The sequence below is a fragment of the Macrobrachium nipponense genome, chromosome 2, assembly GCF_015104395.2.
Source record: "Macrobrachium nipponense isolate FS-2020 chromosome 2, ASM1510439v2, whole genome shotgun sequence".
Classification (NCBI taxonomy): Eukaryota; Metazoa; Arthropoda; class Malacostraca; order Decapoda; family Palaemonidae; genus Macrobrachium; species Macrobrachium nipponense.
In genome coordinates, this window is record NC_087201.1 from 77,425,909 (window position 1) to 77,437,895 (window position 11,987).

The window sequence follows — 11,987 nt, forward strand, 5'->3', positions numbered from 1 at the left end:
CTCTCGGCATTAAAGGTCTGGTTCTCCGCCCGTACAGTTTTTTCTCGGCAAATCGGAGAAAAATTCGGCATTTCAGCAACGCTGCTCTACCCCCTTTTCTGGGCGTTGGGGTGGTGTAGAGGCAGAAGGGTTAGCAGGAATTGTGCCTCGTGAGAGGCTAGTTTACTAGAGACACACCCCGGGCCCCCGGTTCCATCCTTGAGAGGGTTAGCAACAGTAGATACGTATACGTATTGTACATGTCGCCTTTGTCTCAGTCACCCTCAGCCAAGGAGTGCTGCCAAATATTATGAGAATTTTTCTGTATGCTAAAGCACATATTCAGAAACCTTACGATTTTTCGCTCAAAAAACGTGGGATGGTACTACCTTAAAAGATCAAGATAAACACACTCAACTTGATGAACACCACTCCATTTCCAACTACTACATTGATAATGTCGAATATATTGCATAAATGACAAATGTCTGAGGAGTTCCTTGGTGTGGTGGCCCTGGCAACTCTGGCCGTGGAGAGGCGGGGGTGCGGGGGCCCTGGCCCTGTAAGCAGCAGTGCTAACTGCTTCCCCTGCGGCCTGCCGGTGCCGGCCTTTCCACTGTGACACTGTCCACATTCGCAGTCAGTCACACCGAGCTACAGTAAGCAACCATAGTTTGACACACCGTACCCCTCGGACTACTCCAGTCGGCGTCCTGTGCAGGAATCATTTATACGGGTAAGGGTATGAGGTTCCCTAAATTAGGTTAATTGTCACAAACGCTCATTGATATATCCGTGAATTGTTCTGTCGTAGGAAACGATACTGGACGAAGTCTTTCAAACCTTTCCAATCTTGTCGCCATATTGTCTCTCGGCTAAGGAGCATGGTACTACATCCATAAACTGGTGGGGGTTCCTCATGTGGTAGTTTGTTCGTTATTATTAGGTATGCATTGATTAGCAGCTAGTTTTCCTAAGGGACACCAAATCGAGAATTGCACTAGACAGGAGCTCTCCAATGATATTTAGAGCGTTTCATCCCTTTACCAACCAATTTTTTTTTAAAGACCAAGATAAGATGGTCATACCACCGTCAAGCTCAAGTATTCGCTAGCATTTGTATTCAGGCTTAATAGATTTCTGATCACTATTATAACACTTTCCAAAGAGATAAGTCTTCAGGTTTTTCTTGAAAACTGCCACATTTTTGCTATTCTTGACATCAAGTGGAAGGTCGTTGAAGAGTCTCGGTGCAGCATAACAAAAAGTCCTTCCTCCTATTGCATGATTCACACTAATTTCGAATGAAGAATCTTATTTTTCGTAAGCTATTGCCGGGTCTGTGAAAGTCGTAGATATAAAATTACGAAATTGTTCAAAACCAACACTGAATAACCAGAAAATGTTTGCTTTTACAGAGGATACTACACACGAAACACTGGATACCCCGCCATGAGTGATGACTCGAATGAAGTAATTTTTTACCACTATACCTCGAAGAAATATAAAGATGATATTCTGGTTTCCGGTGTCATCAAGCCAAGCACACGTTGTGGTTGCGGAAAAGATGATGCTATGTATGGAGATGGTAAGCAGATCACACGTCGTGGTCGCGGAAAAGATGATGCTATGTATGGAGATGGTAAGCAGATACATTTAAGTGTTTTGTATGAGTGCATAATTAATGGGTGGCTGCAACACAATTGGGACCCCCTATCCCAGCGGCTCCTACAGCATAGCCATTTCCTTTACTACCATTTCCGTTTCTGTTCTTCCTCCTGTCCGCGAAGTTGGTTATCATAGTTCCGTCAGAGCACGACGTGCACTACTTTAGATTCTTTGCATTTTGTTTTCGGCTCCTTGGTATCCAATTTTGTTCATTTTCTACACCACCTGTCATATTCTCTTTCTTCGATCGTACTTTCGCTCTACCCCCTCCTAATAGTTGGTTCTTAGTGCAACTGCGAGCTTTTGCTCTTATGGGTACCTAATAAACCGTTTACTGTCATTGTCTTATTCAGGTTCAATCCTGAATGTCCTTAATTACCCTAGTTTCTCTCTCTCTCTCTCTCTCTCTCTCTCTCTCTCTCTCTCTCTCTAATCTCTCTCTACTCTCTCTCTCTCTCTCTCTCTCGTTCTCGTCTTCCCCTCTGCATCCTCTCTCTCTCTCTCCCCCCTCTCTCTCTCTCTCTCTCTCTCTCTCTCTCTCTTCTCTCTCATATGAAAATATTTCATATATAAACAAAGAATGTAATGTGATCTATTTGCTTGAATTCAATACCAGAACCCATAAATTTTGTTTTATTTTATGTATGAAAATTTCTTTTTGAAAAGTGGGCGCTAAACACTTTAAATTCCAAAATGCGCAAAACACGAAAATTCCAGATCTGGTAAAATCAAATCGATCTCCAGTGCCTTAATTTAGCGATTTATTCTCAGGTGTTTACGGCACGAGCTTGGATCCCAATAAGTTCTCCAAGGAAGAGCTGTTGATGAACAATTACGACTCGCGCACTGGAGTTAGGTCTCACTTGCAAAAGGAAAAAGTAGACGTTGCCTTCAAGCTCTACCTTCCAAAGGATAGTGTGAAAGAAATCGAGGCCGTCGGCCGCGATATCTTGATCCATCACGGAGACATTAATCTTGATAATGTTCGGTATGAAGTTATCCCCGTACCATCGGGTAACTGAGGAATGTATCTTTATTCTCGAAGAGGTCGTTGAGTATCTGATAACGTGCAAGCGTAAGGTCAGGGGTTATGGAGTTCATGTGCCTTAGCAAATGGTTTAAATTTTTTCAGTTTTTTCTGAAAGTCATCAAATTAATAATTTGAATAGTGAATGAAAGTAATCAAGATTTTAATTTGTCTGCATCTGTAACCTTAGTCATTCAATACAAAGTGTAGTAATTTGCAAAATAGTTTTTCCCTTGTATCTGTAAAACTAAGAAGTACAAAGTTTAGTTTAATGTTATAGGTTTATTTTCTCTTCTATCTGTAAGACTAAAGTCATCATTATAAATTGTGGTAATTTGAAAATGAAAATAGTTTTTCCTTGCATCTGTGAAACTTGACACAAAGTATGTAGTTTCATGTCATTAGAGTTCATGTTCCCTTGTATCTGTTAGACTTGAAAGTCATTCATTATAAAGATTAATTTGTAAATTAATCTAAATGAATGAAAGTAAGTTTTTCCCCCTACAACTGTAGAAATCAGAAGTCACTAGTGTGTTGTAGATTATTTTGACAGTTGGTTCCCTAGTATCTTGAATGACTTGAAAGTCACTAATTATATAGGTTAATATGCACATGAAAGGAAGTTTTTTTCCTTGTATCTTTGTGACTGAAGTCACTAATAAATTGGAAATAAAAATTGGACGTCTTTATTGTATACCTACAAATGATTATGAAATGTTAATGAATTTGAAGGAGCAGGCTAATACAGGTATTTATAAGACACTGATTGTAAATTGTAGGAAACAAGACATCGAAAAAACTGTTTGAACGGACCTGCTACCCAGTTGGGATCCGTATTTGTGTTGGGTGATTGAAAACCTTCAAATTAATGGCAATACCTTGGTAGTTGGTGTAGAAAAAGTCATTGGTGTTAGTTTCAAGGTTTTAAGTTGAACACTCGGAAGTCCGGGTTTTCTATGATCTGTCCTGCGTAAATGTTAACACGCAATCTGCGTTCGAGACGGGCACGACAACGGGAAAGGAGGGGGAGTTGGGAGGGAATAAAAGTAGCCCCTCTTATTTACATTAGAATTGCCATATTTCTCCCTTATGAAAGGCATGCACTTGTATTATATTTCTCCCTTATGAAAGGCATGCACTTTTATTAGTTTTTTTTTCCTTAATGTAACTGCAGATTTCCAAGAATACTTATGTAAGTATGGTATGTTGTTAAAAGTTGCACCATGTTGAGATTGTGGTTGCAGTTTTATCGCCAACCTTCCATAAGAGTATGGAAAGGTCAATTAAGTTCAATGTCTCCTATGTTATGCATGTGAAGCTAAGCTAACTTAAGCGTATAAACAGCTAGGTGAAACATGAGTACAACATTCGCTGGGTTGCATGATGTTCGTACAAAAATCTTGGGTTTGTATTACAGGGAACCAGTGTAAGTACCAGTTTAGGAAGCTATTAGAATCAGTTGTAGATGGAGCAATTATGGAAAGGGTACAACTATACTGGGACCGAAATCGAATGGCAAGGCCAAAATGTACTTACCTAGCTAAATCTTGAGCAGTGCGTAGCCCAGAACTAGTTAGACGACGCTGGCAAATTTCACTTTGAGTACATTTTATCCTGGCCAGACTCGTACATCCGAAAAATTATTATTGGGACTAAATCCCGGTCGTGGCAGCTTTCGAAATTGTCGTTTTGGAGTGATTTTGTCCTGTCATCCTTGCCGCTGTGTAAAGGACCCCATACACCGAACGATTGTGTTGTTCGCAAAAACACTAATGGGCCTGTCTGAATGCAAAAGTGGGCGTGGCTTCGTGTCTGGACGAACTCGGCGGAAATCAGTCACGACCAGGTTGCTGGCTTGCGACTTAAGTCTGTCATACACAGATCGTTCAATGTATATACTACAGAGACATTACTGACGAACAAACATACACACAACCGTTTGAGACTGCTGAGCCACCCACAGGCAGATGTCAAAGTAGGAATGGCTTTCTAAAATCATTTGGCTAAAATTTGCAATAAATTCTCAAGGGATACTACCGATAAACGTACCCACCGCAAATTCTCAAGGGACACTACAGATAAACGTACCCACCACAGGAGGCAAAAGTCCACACCTGACAGGTGTCAGGGAGGCGGGCTTGGAAATCTCATTACCACTCCTGCCCCCTTACTGTGTTTACAAATATAATAATCCTATTTCCATACATCTCTACTGCCTACCTTTTAGGGGAACTTATGGTTGCATTTTAGCTGTTCCATATGTAGTATTCTATTTAAGTGCCCCTGGTGAAAGATTTTTTTTGAAAGGGGTGTTTTCTTATTTTTTACTACCAATTTTCTATACCATGGGCTCCGCCATTTTGTGTAGCACATCTGTTATGCGTGACGTTATGCGTGACGTCATGCAGCGGTCGGCTTAGACAGGCAGAACTATTCCGAGGGAACAGCATCTTTAGATAATATCCCTTTTGGTTTGTATTTGTCAGCTGAAAATATATGATTGGAATGGTAAATAAAGAAGTAGCCTGAAGTATGCCTAGTTAGACATATATAGCCCTAAATTCTAAAACCCCATACATTAAACTAGTTATAAAGGACTAAGGCCCTGTTCACACTACCGGGCAATGCCCAACGGGCAAAAACTGTTACCATACCCCGTTTCAAGACACAAGGTGGGAGAGTGATCGGCAGGCACAAATGGAGGTGATTAAAGATGGGGAAACCACAGGCAAACTAGCGAGTAACCCGTGAGTGTAGTTGAGTAAAACACCAGAAACTGACGTGCCCGGTGGTTTGTTTAACCAACGCTGGTGTCAAGCACAATAGGTTTCCAGGACCATAGTTTATTATCGATCTCTCACTAACAAAAGAGTGTTCTAAGTAAAAAGTCATCATGTCCGGCAAAGAAACTACAAACATTCAATGGTCAAGACAAGAAATCATACATTGTTCCAACACGGAATACAAACCTTCGGTCTTTTTACAATAGGAAGGTTACTAGCGGCAGCTGGATAGGTCGTAAGCTTTCGAACAAGGGGTTCGGTAGTTAACTGCTTGTCTGACAGGCGCGCGCTGCGCGACTGGGAGGTAAACAATCACTTTTGCTTTCGGCCTCACATCGTGTGGATGTGTTTCTTCGCTCTCTGCTCGCTTCACCGTCGTTTGCTTTTGTATAGTTGTGTTTTCTTGTTCTGTTTTGGTAGCGAAACTGACTGTAAGTACAATCATTTTCTTTCATTACTTTATTGCAAGTGAATTAAAGTGTCGATCATGGATTCTCCTCGCCCTCCAATTGTCCGGCGACTGTGCCCTGGGACTGAGGGGCGTAAGTGCGGTAAGTTCCGCAGTTTTCCTGAGATCGACCCCTATGTATTGTGTGCTCGGTGTCAGGGGTGCGAGTGCTTGCGCGCCGAGCCCTGTGAAGTGTGTATTAATTGGTCGGAGGTGCAGTGGGGCTTGTACGAGGGCAGGAATAAGCGAAGGCCTGCAAAGGAGTCGTCGGAAAGCTCTACCGCTACTCCTTTGGTAACGGACACTTGTCGTCTTTCCTGCCCCCTGCTCAGCTCCCACGTATGGCACCTTCCCCCTCGGGGTGGGGTTTCCAGGTCCTTCTCCTCACCCGATCTGTCGAGTGTGGAGGAGGGCGCTCGATACCCCGACGTTGAGTTGTATTCAGGGTCCTCTATCCGTTCGTTCACTCCCCGCGAGCGGGTAGAGACCCCCGTACTAACCCGACCTTTGCTTCCCCAGGTGCTTCTGCTGCGAGGGACGACCTTGGCCAGGTGTGGGCTTCATTGGGCTTGCAGGGCGTACCCAGTGTCCAGGGGCTCTTGTATCATCTGGCTGCCACTGCCGCGGTCACGCATGCCACTGTGACCACCACCACCACTACGTTAACCACTCCAGGTTATGCCGCTCCCCCACATCTGGTGTATTCTTCTCACGCAGTGCCGGTGACTCCAACCACGTCTGTACAGGGTCCGATCGCCGTGCCACGGGGGTGTGTGCTGCTGCCGCCCGGGTTTGCCGTGCTGCCGAGACCTGATTTCCAGTGCCCAAAGAGCTCACCCCTGGACCTGCCGCCGGTGCCAAGGATGTCGGTGTCGCTGGTCCGTCCTCCTGTGTTGGCCGTGCCACCTGCCATGCCTGCCATACCCACCCAGATGCCGATGACTGTGCCTGCCGTGACTGAGACGTTGCCGACTGTTCCTGCCGTGACTGTGCCTGCTGTTCCTGTGATGTCTGCTCCTGCCGAAGTTGTTCCTGCTCGTGGCGTTGCTGCACCCGACGTTGGTCTTTCCGGACAGGTGCGTCCGGGCCCTGTTGCTTCGGCAACAGCAGCCCCGGCTCCGACCTGGATGGTAGACTTAACGTCGGTCCTGAGGAAGCTGACGAAAAAGAAGAGGAAGGTGTCGTCGTCTTCTTCGTCGGCCGCCTCTTCCCCTTCGACTTTTAAGGCTTCCAAGCCGAAGAAGAAGAAGGTTGCCTCCTCCCCTCCTAAGAAGTCTCCTTCGGGAGCTTCTCAGGGCCCATCTCACTCCGGTGAGATGTGGGGTGCTTCCGTTGGTCCTCCTGCTCCTTCGGGAGCAGGTCCCGTCTCTTCTTCCGCAAGGAAGAAGACTACGGGGACCAGAGGAGTACCAGCTAACACCGGTACTTCCTCTCCTGGTGCCAGAGGCTCTGCCACTGCATCAGGCTCCGTCTCGGCCTCTCGTTCGCGAGAGGTACCAAGTGTACGGTCACCTGCCAGCGATCGTGAAGCCAAGAATCAGACGCCAGAGCTCGCTCGACGTCAGGTTCACGGCACGGAGCGGAAAACTGGTGACAGCCGCTCAGGCAACGCTCACCAGGCCAGCTCTCGCTCTCGCGGCGACCAGCTGGCTACCCGGGCTGCCGTGACGGTCTCTGACCGTCCACTTGCCGAGGCTGGGAAGAGGTCCCCCCGATCGCCGGTGCCAGTCACGGCTGGCACCAGCGGTGTGACGCGCCGTGAGGACAAGCACCGGTCTCACCGTGACAGTGAGCTCTGCAGGTCGCCCGACCGTCGCTCTCACAGGGAGCGTGTGGGTACGGCAACCAGCAGCAGTTCATCTGACACATGAGACCGGGGCCGCTGTGCTCAGTCCAGCCGTTCTCCGCAAGGAGACGGCTCGACCAGGCCTGCAGCTCGATCGCCACAGCGGGTTGGCGATCGCCTACAGCCCTCCAAGCCTGCTGATCCTGCCAGCGAGTGAGGGGGGAGCGTCAGGTCTGCTCTCCCGTACCTTCAACCTCCTCAGGTTACACTGGGAGGAGCGAGGTATTGCGGAGCGATCGTGAGGGGTGCGCCCCTCATGATCCCGTCACGACGCCGTACGTGCCAGGCACGGTTCTTGGACCGGCCAGGACGTATGCACAAGTGGCTGGAGGAGACCGAAAGGGGTCTGTCGCCATTCCCCCCCTTGAGGGGGAGGGTCTCGGGAGGTGCTCCTGTTCGAGGGACTGGACGGTCCTACTCCTCAGGATGCAGTGACTCCCGAGATCCAGAGGAACTTTGCCGAGGTTATTGCGCTGATTCGTCAGCACAACGACCTCGGGGAAGGGTCGCCGCTCCCACCTTCTGAGCCCACGTCCCGGCTCGAGTCGTTTTGGGGCCCAAAGAGGGAACCCAAACCGACGGTGGGGTTGCAGCGATCAGAGCTGGCCAATTCTGTCTTGAACCAGGTTGAGTCTCTTGTCTCCGGACAGGAAGGCTCTCTCAGGTCAAGAAGATCTGATGCCACCCAAACAGGTAAACCCGGAGTTAGCCAGGCTAATACCGGGTGTGTCTCTGCAGCAGCTCCTGTCTGAGAACCTATGGTTCCCGCAGCAAGAGGCACTGGGCCTGGAATCCACTGCCATGGCACCTTTCCAGGCCGTCTCCTGGATAGACCTGTGGTCCCTCACAGTGTCTAAGGTCGCAGCCAACTCCGGGGGAATTTCTCCCGAAGAAGACTTGGCTTTCAGGAGGCTTTGCCAGTCTGGAGGAAGAGCCATCTCCTTCCTCGCCCACCAGACGGCAAACCTGTGGGCCAACCTGGTACTTCGACGTAGGGAAGCAGTCCTTACACGAGTATCCAGGGCGGCTGGGCGTGAGGCGGCATTAGGACTTCGGAATGGACCTGTACGGAGTTCCTCCTCTCTCTTCCCAGGAGAGATGGTGGACGCTGCGGTGGACAGACGGCGCACTGACGACAGTGACCGTCTCGTACACTAGGCAGTTTCGAAGGCTTCTGGGCAGCCTCGAACTGCGACCAAGCCAAAGAGCTCGGTTAGCGCTTCCTCGGCCACTAAGACGATAGCCTCGTCGAAGCCCCGCGGAAAGACTCTGTCTTCTTCGACTTCTGCCAAGGGGGGCCGTAACCAGCCCTCCTCCCAGCCTTCCTTCTCGCGAGGAGGGTCAGGGAAGAAGTCGAAGAAAGGGGGGAAACGCTAGGGACGGCGTTCCCCCTCACCTGCTGCCGGAAGTGGGGGGGTGCCTGGCCAGCCATTGGGCAACTTGGCAGCGCTACGGCGCCGAGACCTGGATAGTAGATGTCCTTCAGGAGGGATATCTATTACCCTTCGAATCTCGGCCACCCCTCACCTCCAACCCGGACCAACAGCAAACGTACGTTCCAGGTTCTTCGAAGGATGTAGCACTAAGACAGGAGATCCAGTCCATGCTGAGCAAACGAGCTGTAGAGATCGTCACGGATCAGTCACCGGGCTTCTACAGTCATCTTTTCCTGGTGGAAAAGTCTACGGGGGCCTGGCGCCCGGTGATAGATCTCTCTCCCCTGAACCGATTCGTTCACCAGACTTGGTTCACGATGGAGACGGCACGTTCCGTGCTCGACTCCATCAGGGAGAACGATTTCATCAGTGGATCTGAAGGATGCGTATTTCCAGATAACCATCCATCAATCCTCCAGGAAGTACCTCCGCTTCATCCTCGACGGGACGGTGTACCAATTCAGGGCACTTTGCTTCGGTCTCTCAACCGCCCCACAGGTGTTCACGCGAGTGTTCACTCTGGTGTCTGCTTGGGCCCATTCGCACGGGATACGTCTGATGAGGTATCTCGACGATTGGTTAGTCCTAGTGAGCTCCCGCTCGCAGTTACTGCAGGACAGGGATCGACTACTCGAGTTTTGGTGAACTTCGAGAAGTCCGATCTCAAACCCAAGCAGAGGATGAAGTACCTGGGTATGCTGATCGACACGGTAGCAGGGCGAGTCTTCCCCACAGACTCGCGGATCAGCAGATTCAGGGAGGCAGCCAACCAGTTCCTGTCTCGACAGGAACAGGCAGACCCTCAGCAATGGCAAGTCGTGATCAGACACCTGTCGTCACTCAAGAAGTTAGTCCCTCACGGGCGTCTTCACCTGCGGTCTCTTCAGTGGAGACTAAAGGAGAGTTGGTCACAGGCAACAGATCCTCCAAACTTCCCAGTGTCTCTCACACTGGAGGTGAGGCAGGGCCTAGCCTGGTGGCTGGCCGACAGGAACCTCTTAAGAGGAGTGCCCCTACGCACTCCCCCCCCCCCCCCCCCCCCCGAGAGATGCAGCTGTTCTCAGACGCATCGACCGAGGGATGGGGCGCACACCTGGAGGAGCTGCTGACTTCAGGTGTGTGGGACGATCGCGACAAGCACCTTCACATCAATGTACTGGAGCTCAAGGCAGCGTTTCTCACGCTCCAAGAGTCCAGGACCGCTTGATGGGACACTCAGTGGTGTTGAATGTGCGGGACAACCACACGGTAGTGGCTTACGTCAAACAAACAGGGGGGGCCTAGTGTCTCTCCCGTTGTACCAGTTGACTCTGGCAGGCGCACGAGTTAGGGCACCGAGGCTCACTACAATAGTAGCTGTCAGCAACGCTACATTCCATGGGAAGAGGAATGTAGAGTAGCGGACAAGCTCAGCCAGTGGCGGGGATCAGGTGATAGGAACCGAATGGTCCCTACACCAGGACGTGGCGGAAAGGCTCTTTGACCTGTGGGGGCGACCAGTAGTGGATCTGTTCACCACCCGGCACAACAGGAAACTTCAGGTTTTCTTTTCAGCAGTGCCGGACCCATGGGCAGCTGCAGAGGACGCTCTTCAACATTCGTGGGACAACCTCTTCGCATATGCCTTTCCCCCGTTCAACCTGATTCGCAAGGTGATCAGTAGAGTACTGGTCACCCCGAACCTCAGGATGATCCTGGTGGCCCATTTGGTATCCGGACCTGCTGGCTCTTCTCGCAGGAGAACCGAGAGAGATTCCCCCTTGGCACAACCTTGTCGCCCAGCCACACGCAGAGCGGTACCACCGAACAGTCCAGTCCCTACGACTTCACGGCTGGCTGTTATCCACCATCTCTTGCTAACGAGAGGCTTTTCTCGCAGCGCAGCAACAGAGATGGCTGGAAACGTCCGTCAGTCCTCTGCAGCTGTTTACCAGGGGAAGTGGGCCGTCTTCTGTGGCTGGTGTCGTAGACGGGGTATATCTCCTCTCAGAGCCACTCTTCAGCAGGTAGCGGATTTCCTCGTTTTTCTTCGCCGAGAGAAGCTCCTCTTAGTCCCCACAGTCAAAGGATATAGAGCCGCCCTGGCACTAGTCCTGAAACTGAGGGGATTGGATATCTCGAACTCGTTCGAGATCTCCTTGCTTATGAGGAACTTCGAAAGGTCTTGCCCACCCAGGGAACTCAGGCCCCCTGAGTGGGACGTGACTCTCGTCCCTAGGAGTTTGACTCGAAGACCCTTCGAGCCACTCCGAGAGTCGTCAGACAGGGATCTGACCCTCAAGAACCTCTTCTTGCTGGCCCTGGCATCGGCAAAGAGAGTAGGGGAACTTCATGGTCTTTCCTTCGATGTACGACACTCCAGGGGATGGGGATCTGTGATGCTCGATTTCGTCCCGAACTTCATTGCGAAGACTCAGAAACCGTCTATCCCTGACGACAGGTTCGAGTCTTTCACAATTCCCTCCCTAATGGACTCCACCGATAATGATGCGGATGAGATGCTGCTTTGTCCTGTGAGGGCGCTACCTGAAGAGAACTCGGCACCTCAGGCCTGAGTGTCGACGCCTCTTCGTTAGCACCGGGGTAACCAAGAAAGAAGTATCCAAGAACATTCTTTCTTTCTGGCTGCGTGAGGTGACCAGGAGAGCGTATGAGGCTGATGGTAGTGACGACACCCGTACGCTCCGTGCGAGAGCCCACGAAGTCAGAAGCATTGGTCGTTCCCTTGAGTTCCGCAAGAACTTCTCCGTGGCGCAGGTCCTGAAGGCAGGTGTCTGGGCCAACCAGACTACCTTCACGT

The 11,987-nt window shown here is 49.9% G+C and overlaps 1 long non-coding RNA gene across 1 annotated transcript; it reads left to right on the forward strand.

Annotated features, from left to right (window-relative positions):
* The first annotated feature begins 554 nt into the window (after window positions 1–554).
* On the forward strand, window positions 555–3,352 carry LOC135220682 (uncharacterized). Its single transcript, XR_010315761.1, has 3 exons — window positions 555–715; window positions 1,398–1,621; window positions 2,419–3,352. It is a non-coding gene; the product is annotated as an uncharacterized LOC135220682 (long non-coding RNA).
* Window positions 3,353–11,987: the final 8,635 nt, after the last annotated feature.